Source organism: Cebidichthys violaceus, unplaced genomic scaffold (genome assembly GCF_023349555.1).
Source record: "Cebidichthys violaceus isolate CVI_PGR_0920_01 unplaced genomic scaffold, fCebVio1.0.p SCAF_12, whole genome shotgun sequence".
NCBI classification, from domain to species: domain Eukaryota; kingdom Metazoa; phylum Chordata; class Actinopteri; order Perciformes; family Stichaeidae; genus Cebidichthys; species Cebidichthys violaceus.
This window is the reverse complement of record NW_027176285.1, coordinates 5,990,488-6,003,191: the sequence shown is the minus strand read 5'-3', so window position 1 is coordinate 6,003,191 and position 12,704 is coordinate 5,990,488. Positions and strand designations below refer to the sequence as shown.

At 40.4% G+C, this 12,704-nt stretch overlaps 1 protein-coding gene across 1 annotated transcript in view; it reads right to left on the bottom strand.

The window, feature by feature from the left end:
* LOC137868948 (cingulin-like protein 1) overlaps window positions 1-12,704 on the bottom strand; it is a 57,394-nt gene that overhangs the window by 24,711 nt on the left and 19,979 nt on the right. The window contains exons 2-3 of the mRNA XM_068706005.1: window positions 12,055-12,168; window positions 8,297-8,427 (exon numbers count right to left, since the gene is read on the bottom strand). The gene's annotated coding sequence lies outside the window, so the exon portion shown is untranslated. The remainder of the gene's footprint in view (window positions 1-8,296; window positions 8,428-12,054; window positions 12,169-12,704) is intronic.

Genomic DNA, 12,704 nt, shown 5'->3' with positions numbered 1-12,704 from the left:
ATTATTCCGATTTTTATTAAAAAAAAAACATGTTAAAAAATGTTTTTTGCAGGAATCTGAACCAATCAAATATTGTTTCTTAAGTCTGTAGAATATGGTGTTAGGCTGGGCCATCTAAGCAGCATGGCAATATTTAATTGTAAATTATATTCGGACACACAATTATTTAAGTATTGCCCCTCCTGTGATTTGAAAATGGCAGAAGTGCAATTTTGAAAAGTATTTTGATTACTTTTGAAGCACCAACAGCTTTTTCATACAGCAGCAGTAGTTGTAAATGGTACCAGTACTTGTACTACACTAGGGGTATTACTAATAATAGCGCTGATGTCAGTCCTCTAGGTAGAAGATATTAGTAGTACCTGGAGTAAAAGCAGTACAAATATTTGTACCACTAAACAAAAACCCTAGTAGCTGTAGGATCAGCAGTAACTGTATAAAGTAACCACAGTGAGTTATTGGTAATAATTATAGACGTACTAGTAGTAGCAGCAGTGCAATAGTAGCAGTACTAGTGTGTGTACAAGTAGTATTACTTGGTGGTAGTGATAGAAGCTTGCAGGTGATGCTATTACTGTTAGGAACATCTGTGCAGTATAGTAGTACCAATAGTTGCAAAAGTATTACTTGTGTGGTAAGTCTATGTAGCTGTGCAAAGTAGTAGTTCTAGCAGTAGAAGGAGTAGTAGAGTTGTATTGACTATAGCATTAGTTGCAGTAGTACTAGTGCTTGTACTATTGGTACTACTAGTTGCAGTAGAAGTAGTAATACTACTAGTAAAAGACATAACAGCACTAAAAGTACTATTAGTACTAGTAAGGCAGAACAGAGTAGTAGAAAGAGTAAGAGCAGGAGTAGCTTAACTAGCAGTAGTACTAGTTGTATTAATAGTTTAGCAGTCTACTAGCAGAAGCAGAAACACAATAATTGTGGTAGTACAAACAACTAAGATTGGCACAAATAAAAGTATTTATTTAATTATTTATTTATTTAATTATATGTGGCTACATATTAAGTATTCAGCCAGAAATGGAGGCCTTCTGTTTACAGCACTGCAGTGAGACAGAGTGTCCACTGGGAGGCACTAACCCTCTGTAACAGAGAGCCAGAACAGCCGGTGATGAGACAAGTGTTCTGTTGGGGAAGAAGAAGAAGAAGAAGAAGAAGAAGAAGAAGAAGAAGAAGAAGAAGAAGAAGAAGAAGAAGAAGAAGAAGAAGAAGAAGAAGAAGAAGAAGAAGAAGAAGAAGAAGAAGAAGAAGAAGAAGAAGAAGAAGAAGAAGAAGAAGAAGAAGAAGAAGAAGAAGAAGAAGAAGAAGAAGAAGAAGAAGAAGAAGCTCCTCTGAGGGGGACGCCTTTGATGAACTAACTGAAGAAGCGACATCGACGTGTAGAGAAAGACAAACGAGTGGCAAACCACACAAACAACGGTGCAGCAACACAAAGGCCCTCTGGGAAATATATTAACACTCTGTTAATGAGGTTTTCAAGGACTCCACTGTTTGCGTTATGAGAAGGACAGAAATGTGAAGAAAGACCTTAAAGGCCGTGATGAACTCCGTCTGTCTGCTGTTATAGGTTTTTTGTTGGACGTTTATGGATAACCATAATTTATCAAAAATAAAAATGATATTCAAACCCAAATATATTCCACTGTAATACCAATATTTGTATACAGTATATTTATAATATTTGATTTAAATGTGGGATCATCATCATAATATTGTAGTACAGCCTAAAATGTAAAACGGCTTCGATGCGGTGAAGTTACACACTCTTCTGAATTGATTTGATTCTTACTTAAATAAGCAGACAGCGCCTCTATCTGTTCATTACATACATCATGTTTATTACCGACTGGTGACGATCTGAAGTCTGAACTTTTGGGGCTGGTTATCTTTCGCAACTTCTTTTTAGATTTTAGGAAATATCTCACTAACAAAAAAAGCAAACAAGCATAAATATGTGATCGCACATTCCATGCTGGCGTAAGAAGTAGTTCAATACTCAGTCCTGTTCAAGTGGATTCATGTTCTTCACTACAGACGAACACATCCTCCATCACAGGGAGCCAACGCAAGTATTTTGTGAGAACCATTCAGCAGTCAGTCAGATATGAATGTCTGTTTTTAGCACTTTTGTGTGGGTTTTTTTCAGTTCACACAGGAAACAAAAAAAGTATACTTCTGCTTTATTCACTTATTTATCCCAAATTTTAAAAAAATAGTCATGATAATAATAAGTCTCAAAAAAGGAGATACTTTTAGAATTACAAAAAATTATTAAATAATAGAAATTATTCTTTTTTTTCCTCGTTTCTGCATTTCTGTATTTTTTGTTTGTTAGTTTGAAAACACCAAGAACAGGTTTGGGTAGAAATAAAGATGGGATTCACCTAAACAGTAACAGCATTACCATGGCAACCTGTAGCCTACAACAGGCCTGTTCCTGTCAAATCTCACACTATGTTTACTTCAGCTCAGAGATCTCATGGAGATCTTTCTGCTTTGTTTCAGTTCAGTGTTCAGCAGGAGTCAGAATCTCAAGAGGAATCTCGAGAAGATTTCAAGACTTTGAAGCTTTGTGCAAATGAGCTATTTTGTCACCTGTCAATCAAAATTGATCTCAACCAATCAAATGACTTCATTAAAACGCTGCGGGTGATGGGTAAAATCATCCATCGGTGTGAAAAGACAGTAATTACCAATGAATGTGTGTGTGTGTGTGTGTTAACAACACACACAGACACACACACACACACACACACACACACACACACACACACACACACACACACAGTGCCAGCTGTCAGTGTGTTCTGATTAGGTGCTTACGTACAGAAACGCGTGAATAGGGCTTCATAATTGCTTGCATGTATGTGCCAAACACATTTCACTCTATAATTGCAGGTGGAAAAATGTGTGGGCGTTATTTATGCGTTTATTTTTTTTTCTTTTACATTAATGTATCTCACCACTTGCAGCTCGTCACATATCAAATTTGCACTGTGTTGAGGTCACACGTGATGCATAAACTGTGATGTGCGTACACCTATAGCACAAAAAGAATCCACTCCACGCATCGTTTCTATCATAGACAACGGTGACGCTACAGACATGTATGTAAATGAACAAGCTTCATAGTGTTTGTGTTAACATTTTCTACATGCATATCTGCAATCATAAATAAACTTTTCTGTTTGCAAGTTCAAATTATAGACTGTATATTAGAAGTGGACATAGTCATCATGATGTCATATATTGGTTTGTGGACTGCGGTTTTGAAGCCTCAAGTTCGGTATTTTGGCCGACGCCATCTTGGATTTCTGCCGTCGCTGTCACCGTCTCGTGTTTTTTGCAACCAGCAGCACACGAAGGGTGGAGCTAAGTACAACCGAAAGCTTGAAACTAGAGATTGAGACCATAAACTCATGTTTACAATGTTTACTGGGGTAATAAATCAAGAGAGAAGTAGAGTCATTTTCTCATTGACTTCTTTACAACCAGAGGAGTCATCCCCTGATGGTCAGTAGAAGGAGTGCAAGTTTAAGGCACTTCAACATCTTTTTCTCTTTTTTCAGAACCGGAGGTTGCTGCCTGTTGGAAACAAGTGTTACAATCTTTTTTCCGTTTTATTCATCATCATTACTTTGAACTAAATATCGTTTGGACTGTTGGTCGTACTGGCATTTTACAGACTCGGGGATTCAACAATCGACATGTTGAATTAAGGAAGATCAGTTGTAGCCTTATGAATCAAAATAATAAAAAGAGTGGAAATGAAGAAGAGGAGTGACGGAAAGATGTTGAGTACAAACAGGAGTAGAACGGTCAGAAAGAACAGAAAGACTTAGAAGATAATAAACAGCTGAGGGGAGGAGGAAGAATGCAAAGATGAAGCAGAAATGTTTTGACAGGGTGAACAGGAGGAAAGACAGATAGAAGGGAGGTGAAGACAAGATTAATCATGTTTAGTTTTGTTCTATTACACAACTATCAGAAAGAACAACGTGAGAAAATCAGAGAGAAAAAGAAAGTGAAAGAAGAAAAAGGGACAGAGTGAAAAAGAAATGTTAAAAACAAGCACATTCTACTTCAGAAATGAAGATGAAGACGAGGAGAGAGTTGGCAGAGTTCAGCTGGGTGTTTTCCAAACTGCCAGTCTGCCTGTTAGTCTTGGCATGAACTCTCCTTGCGTAACCAGACCAAAGACTGTTTCTGTCTATCTATGGGAAAATACCACTGAAAACAACCCAATGAAACCTCATCTGATCCTCAGCCGAGTGCTGCGGACTCTTCCAGGGTTCTGACTGCCTTTGCTTTTAAACAAGGTCAGGGATTCAGGTTTGTTTTACTTCATTAAACCCCAAAAAATATCAGCACAGTTTGACAATGACGATCAAAGTCAAAGATAAAGAATCCGGGTTAGTTTAGTGTACTTATGTTTCATACTGCTACTGCTATCTTGCATTTGAGGGTCAGTTCAATGGAGTGCCACAGCCAGAGCGCCACATAGTGTTTTGCTGGGGGTTTTTTGTCTTCTGTTCATGTCAATCAAATACAATTTTATAAATAACAACGAATAAATAAATTGTGATGCACATTTTCCACAATTTTCTGATCTCTAGTAGTCTTTAGCCCTTGTCATGTTTCTTTCCAGAGGCAGTGGCCTTGTTACTCTGGAAAACCCACAAAACATTGGAACGTCTTTCTAGCCAACAGGAAAAAAAATAGTCCCCCTGAAAACTGTAGTAGAAGGAAATAGCCTGTTTTGAGTGTCTTTAATAAGTAACATGCAGGTGTAAGGAAGTAGCAGGACAAAAAAAAAACAAGATGTGATTCCTCACATTCTGACAGATTTAACAACAGCTGATCCTTTAGGATTCCTCTTCTATGTACATTTAAAAACAAACAAACACACATTTTAGTTTTCTAACAATTGCTCGTTCCTGTACGCTAAATTACTTTTTAAAATAAGTTTTATACATAGGTGTTTCCCCACTTCACAGGTGGGAGAACAAAGTTCAAAGGCTGCATGCTGGGCCATCCTTCTGCTCTGAATGATTCCAATAACGAAACACAAAGTGTGTTCATTAAACACATTCATGAGGAAGTTGGAATTCTTTTTTTCCCCACTAAAGTGATTCAGGGTTGGCGACGCACATAATTATTGCCATTTTGTTTGATTTCTTGGGAAGCAATCGCCGTAATGGATTATAACTATCAAATAAAGAGTATAAAAAAAGAATATTATAATCCACGTTTACTGCTTTGTAAGGACGGTAGTGCTTTACGTAATGCTCTTCGTCCTACACTTTACCTCGGCCTGGTGTGAGAAAAGTTTGGTCCGAAAGGCCGTTATACCGTCTGCTTTAGCTCCACCGCAGAGCCAAGAGGGTTACAACTTTGTTGGGATTATGTTCTTACTTTTCACAATTCTGTGTTAGAAGACTTCAGAAAGGCATCGATATCACCTTGACAAAGAAACTGAACTAAAGCAGAGTTTTGAGGAACTGTTCCAGAAGTTCTTGGCGTGAAAGCTGCTCGATTTCGGCTCCCTCTTCTTTTCCCCTCACAAAGCCCAACCCTGTCTTGGCGCTGACAAGGAAAACCCCCAGCAAAATGAAAGCAAGGTGACGTCTTCTTCCAGTAAGCCAAGTGGATATCATGTTGGGCAGGGCAACATAATGGAGGCATGTGACTGTGTATATTAAGGAACCAGTCAGTGCCGCTCATTAAGCCTTTGATCCAAGCTGTGAGAGGGGCAGACCACTTGGCGATGAGAACCAACGCTGCTGAGAAATGGAAGATGATTCCCTTGAAATTTGTCAGAATAATGAGCGCATTTGTGTGTGTGTGTGTGTGTGTGTGTGTGTGTGTGTGTGTGTGTGTGTGTGTGTGCGGCTGGGTGTGTGTCTGCTGGCACACCTTGAATCCCGAGATGTGTTTTAGCTTGTCTCGTCTTACAGAACAGAGAACCAGTAGAAGTGTTGCTCTGCCAGGCTGCCTGTCATGGCAGGAGTACAGAGAGAGGAGCAAACAGGGTGAGGCAGCAGCCACCTACAACCATCTGAGCGTTTACCGTCAACGAGTCACGCGGAACAGAAAATCGGGAAATTTACCAGGAACTTTCACTTTCTCACTTTTTATGAAACAAGTTTCAACCAGGGCTTCAGATCTGTCTTTTTAAGACACGTTTACTGTTTTACCAGCAAGCCTGATGTCCCAATGCGTTCTCACGTCCAACTTTTAAAATACCGATGCACGGAGGCACCCTTTATCGTCTGTATGAGACGCACCGGGCTTTCACCTAACTCCAATGTAAAATCATCAGTGTCATCATAGTGGGGCGACTGTGGCTCCAGTCCATGTCGATGTATCCTCGGGCAAGACACTTAACCTTGAGGACTCCTGATTGGGTGTGAATGATCGGTTGGGTGGTTATTCCTGATGGGCAGGTGGCACCTTGCATGGTAGCCCCTACCATCATGTGTATGAATGGGTGATTGACATGCAGTGTTAAAGCGCTTTGAGTGGTCTGAAGACTAGAAAGGCGTTATACGAGTACAAGTCCATTTACCATATTAGACGGTCAGAGCGACTGATGTAGTATAAGTAGGCTGGGTGAACAAACACTGGACTTTCACCTAGGAGATCAATGTTCGTGAAACCAAGTCAACGTTCACTTATTTTACCTTAGTTAGTACTTAGTATTTAGTTTACCCTAAACCACAATCTTTTCCTTAGCCTAACCAAGTACTTTGGTTGCGCAAGTAAACCTAAAAACTAAGTAGAACCGCATGAGAAGTTTATTTTTTTTTAAAACAAACACGTAACGAGCGGAAACTTGACGCTGGAGGGGAAACTAGAGCGCCATAGTTTGAAGCGTAGGGCCGCTGACCAAGCGTTGATTATTTGCATTGGTATCTGCAGAGGTGCCAGTTTGCTTCTTGGGCACTGCTGAGGTGCTCTCAAACAAGACGCCGGACTCTCAAAGTACTTTCGTGCAGCTGTATATTATAGAATATATATATTTTTTACATATACATCAATACTACAGTAGGAGTTACACATTCTAGTTTGTCTGTCATGATGATATTTATTTATGAGACATTCTAATGAACATTCTGAACAGTCTAAATGAAGTTTCCAAATGCCTTAAGGGACGTTGACAGACAGAAGTGATATGTGGATACAGTCTGGCATTACTTCACATAAAAAGAACGCTGTATAACAGTTCCACTCAGAGAGGGTCACATGACCACTGGTATCAGATCTTCATGCAACCAAACAAGGAAATAGAAGAATAAAATAAAAATTCATTCATCTTGACTTTTAGGAAGAGTAGATATTCACACATAGAGTAACAAATCAATCTAAGCTCAAAGGCTCACAAAGAGATTTTCCTGGAGCGCGTACACACACACACAAACACACACACACACACACACACACACACACAAGAAGGCAGGCACGCAGGATCCTGTTGTCCTCTCCGGCGGAGCAGAACCTGCTGCCGTTATGAGATACAGTGAAACTCCCACATCCGTGTTTCAGCTCTGTGACAAAACCCCACAAACCAGCACGGAGGCTGCCTCCTACTCCTACATGTTCAAACACTACACGACATGGCCCCGATTTATATGAAGACCAGAGTCCACTTTCAGGAAGAAGAAGTACGGACTTTGCCAAAACATTTATATTATATTTTGGAATATTTAGCATATTGTTTAATGTAAAAAAAACAGGATTGAAGAAGAATGAAAGCGAAGGACATTTGTTCTTTTGTTATTTTCTGAATTTCTATCTGTGGTGTGTATTTGTATCTATTAATATTACAGTCAGTATCCTGTATGCTGTATGCCCTGCTTATAGAATCAATATTTTAAGAATCATAAGCATATTCTAAGGACCCACTATCATATCTGATGAGGGAGTGCTTCCAACTTTTAGAAAGAAAAAAGTATCAAAAAAGACAATTGTGTTTATTTGTAAAGGGCACCAGGGTCGAGATACAAGCAAGAAACGGTCCTTCACACACAACTCAGGTTCAACCCTCAGCAAGCATCCGCCCTGCTGAAGTGTCCTTGAGCACTGAACAAGAATTACCACCACACGGTCAAGTTGCAGTTCACATCCGTATGTACGTGTGTTTGCGGACAGACAACCGCAAAATATAACGTCCTCTTTTGCGGTGGCAACAGACCAATGCCAAGCAATAAAGGCTCCATGTTCCCCCTCACATGTACAGCATACAGCAGCCTCCCTGTACCAAACACGCAACATGTCACTGACTCACTGTGCGTGTACGCTGCTGAGCTCCTGCTCTGTCTGTTTCTGCAGCTGCTGGAGGTGAAAGGTCAGCTCCTCGCTCACAACGGCAAACCTCCACAGTCCTCCTCTACCTGTGTTCTCCTCGCACACCCAACCCTGAAGTAGAAGAAGAAGAACCTTATAGAAAGCTTGGTAACGCGCCCTCCGGCAGCCATTTTGGAGGCGCGGTAATGAGGTAATGGCTAATAGGAAAGCTAACATTTCATTCTCTTCGTCTTAAGACAGATTGCGAAAGCGCGGCCTTTCTTTACGCAGCAAGATGCAGAGAAATGAATGCACACCTTCGTCTCAAGTACGATAGACTAGTAAAATGCACTTTTTACTGGTCTTCCTTAAATAATCCATTAAGAGGCTGTAACTTCCAAACCTCTGCTAGACTGCTAACAAGAACAAAAAAGAGGGGCCACATCCCTCCAGTCTTAGCTACGCTGCACTGGCCGCCTTCAGCCTCCAGAATTGATTTTAAAGTCATTTTACTGTCTACTAAGCTCTAAACGGCTTAGGACCGGCCTACATCACAGACTCCCTGTTCCCTCTATGTTCCTCCACGAACCCTCAGATCCTCCACTGCTGGGTTCCTCAAAACCGCTCAAAAAAGAAAACTGGAGATGCAGCTTTTTTCAGTTATGCTTCCTATCTATTTCGCCAAGCCGTTCTTTTTTTAACAGCACTTTATGTATGTTGCACTGAGTCCCACATGTTTCTTTGACATTTTATGCATTTTAACACTTTTATTTTTTTCCAAAAGGGTGTTTTGACGATAAAAGCATGATTGTTTTCTTAAGGCTCTCCAGTCTAAATTATACATCATCACTCACGGAGCGTTTGTCTGTCCTGTGTTCCTTATAAGAATGTGCCCATGGGACACCTCAGCTCTCAGTAGTCTGCCGTCTCCGTTTGTCAGACATAGCAACGTGTTGAGTAAAGCAGAAGAGAGCGATGAATCACCGGCTGAAGGAGGAGAGAGGGAGGGTAGATAGATGGATAGATCAACAGATAGACAGACAAGAGGTGGTGAAAAGCAGACAAGGTGGACAAGAGGAAAAAAGCAAGAGAGACACTGGAGGACATGCCAAGTGAGGACAAATTTGGAGGAGATGACGTCTTATCAGGTTGTGAGTGTGAGTTGCAGAAAGACAACAGACCGACTGAGTCATTCTGGCAGAACACAGTGGTCTCCCTCCTCCTCCCCTTTGTCCGTCTGTCTGTCTGTCTGTCTGTCTGTCCGTGTCCATGTGACTCAGCCTGAGAGACGAGCTGACTTCATGTTCACACAGAGATGTAGTCCTCACTGTCCACATTGCAGCTTACAAGTGGAAAATATATTTTTGATGTTGTTTTCAGGCTTTAAAACGATTCGCTTTGTGACGAGAGAAAAACCCCACAAAAAACACAAAATACAAATGAGACAATAATTAGCGAGCTAGTGCACCCTGTGGTAGGTTCACAGGGACCCTAAATTAAAAAGTTTAGAGAGATTTTGAGGGCTTCATAAACTATGGAATGGTGACACTGTTTCAAAACACATCTTTGGCATTTCTCTACTTGTGTCCTTTATCTGCTGACGTATACGCTGCGATACGATATATCTGCAATGAGCTAATGTTGGTCGATATTGTGCGAGTGAAACACTTTCAATCATAATATGAAGGTAACTCTGTTAGTTTTTTCTCTCTTGAATGCCGTCTATAAGGTAACCATCTCTCTTCCACATGTTATTGCCAAAAGGCCTCATGAAGCAAATGGATAGTTGAGGAAAGCATTAGATCACAGTATTACATAGCTTGTACTAAGTACTACTTTTTAAGTGGGAAACAAGGTTCTTGGTGGAAATTTGTGTTGTCTGGATCATTATTTGACTCTAAGCTGGAAAATGTCCCTTAATTGGATAATATTTTTGCAAAAAAAGTGCTGAATCAGAAAGAATACAGAGCTTTCTCCCAGTTTGACCATTTAGAGCAGAAGAAAACTGTCGGCGACAACATAGTAGGTCTAATTTGAATTTTTGGGGGATTTTAAAAAAAAGTTTTGCCTTTATTCCTAAGACTTCTGAAAAAAATGACAAGCATTCAATAAAGTAGGAGAACACATTGGAGCTGTCTTTTTGAACATAGCCTCGAGAGAGATCAACAACGGGGGAAAGGGAACGAGAGGGACACGGACTGCCGCAGAGAAATGGAGAGAAGGATCAAGCGAAACGCACAAAGAGAGTGCCGATAAAAACAAATCCCTTTTAAAAACCGTAAGGAGGGAAAGGAGGGAAAGCAGTTAAGGCAGCGTTGAGCAATTATCCCTGTGCCCTCTAGCCAAGATTTGTGTTTTAAAAACATTCCAATGCGTTTCATCGTCAGCAAAGACAGAATGACACTTGATGGCTCTGCTACGCCGGTGATAATCATCTAACTGTTTTCACTGGAGGCGTCATGTGTCAGATTCCAGTGAAGCTGCTCTGAAACTGATTCTGTCCACCTTCAGTGACATTTGTAGGAATTTAACTCATTAAAGTGTTTCCATAAAATATGTCCACCTGGAAAATCATTATTCACTTGCATAGTATTTTATTACATCTGGTCCCTGCAGTGAGATGCACCGCTTAATACATCTAATTTATATAATTTCTAACACAGATGGACCTCTCTGTACCGTTTGTTTTTTCATTGATTAGAATGACTATAGGCCCAGGCGGGTGTCTCGTCGGATCCAAAAGTTTTCCGATGACACTGCTCTAGCTGGTCTGCTTGGCAAAGGCAACAACCTGGCCTATTAAAGAGAGCTCAAATCATTTGTCAGCTGGGTGTGACATGTTTTTATGTTGGGAAGACCAAAGAGTTAATTATTGATTTCAGAAGGAAGAAGGAAGGAGGAGTTTCCAGTGATAATTAAGGGTCAGCAGATAGAAAATGTCCAGTCCTTCAAATAGCTCAGTGTCTACCTGGACAGTAGATTACGCCTGAAAAAGAACAGATTCAGTCTGCAACAAAAAAGACAGAAGGGCGGGACTCGCAATTACAAAGCCATCTGCTACTTCAGCACCATGGACAGAGCCATGGATTTATCGAAACGCAGCAGAGTTAGGCTACTGATGTTACAGAGAATCGGCCGGGGCTGTAGATTCTAACATTTACGGTCAGATAAAGAATCAATGGGTCAGACAGACAAGACAAACATACTCAGCTAAACCACGCTGTCTGCTGCTCGGCCCACTAAGGACGCCTCACAGTTCTACTGCACGACTCAGAAGGTCTTCTGTTCCAGCAGCGGTCAAGGACACTTTTAGAGTAGCATCTTTTATCATAAACAACTCTTTATGTATTTATTGTACTGTGTATTAGTAATTGCTGTGTGCTGTAAATCTAATGTCTGTATTGTCTATTTTCTGTATTTCTGCTCTGTGCAGTCATTTGTTATTTGCAACTCCCTTTGTACAAGTTCTACTTCATCAATTCCTTCACAGAGATACATATTTATAATTACTTAAGCACAACAATATTAACAACAACAATATTAATGATAATGATGATAATGATAATTATAATAATTCATATAATTTTACGGAAATTATTTGTTACCACGTTACCACATTATTATTGATTAACCTTTCCTGGTTTGTAGGATTTAATTGACACATTAAAACAAAAACTATTAAATCACCTATTTCATATTCCAAGCTATTGACAAGCACAAAGTAATAAGGCTTTATAAACGCTTCAGTTCAGTGTTTACCTGTTGCTCCTCTGTGAAGTGGGATTGGAGGACGTGAACTTTGTCTTCTATCAGCTGCCGTAGTTTGTCTAGAGAAGCTGGATAGTCCTCTCCGTTTCTTTGGAACTCTGGGGACTTTAAGAGAGAGAGAGAGAGAGAGAGAGAGAGAGAGAGAGAGAGAGAGAGAGAGAGAGAGAGAGAGAGAGAGAGAGAGAGAGAGAGAGAGAGAGAGAGACAAGAATGAGTATTCCATCAACTCTCATCACGGTAACCCTTATACAGTAAATCTGCCTTATATTTCACAACCGGCAGCTCTGGCAGCAACCAAACATCTCTGGGAGTCTGATCCTGCTGGCTGCTGATGTAGCTCTATTCTAAATGTGCACTTTGGTAGTAGAATTTCTTTCATCCGAAGGACATCCTCTTTTTCGCCCCCAGTGTGTAGATGCCATCTTCAACCCAAACTAAAGCAAAACTCAACTGTTAAAAAATCCTCCTGTGATTGTTGAACAAACTTTTTTATTGGTTTGATTTGGAGAGAAACAAGAAAGACTGTCCTCCAGACTATAATGATGCTCCAGTGAGCACATCAGTGGAATAAAGTTTGTCAGTTCAGTCAGAGGCAGACAGACAAAGCGATCTGATTGGACATCGCTTTTTAAACTGTGAAA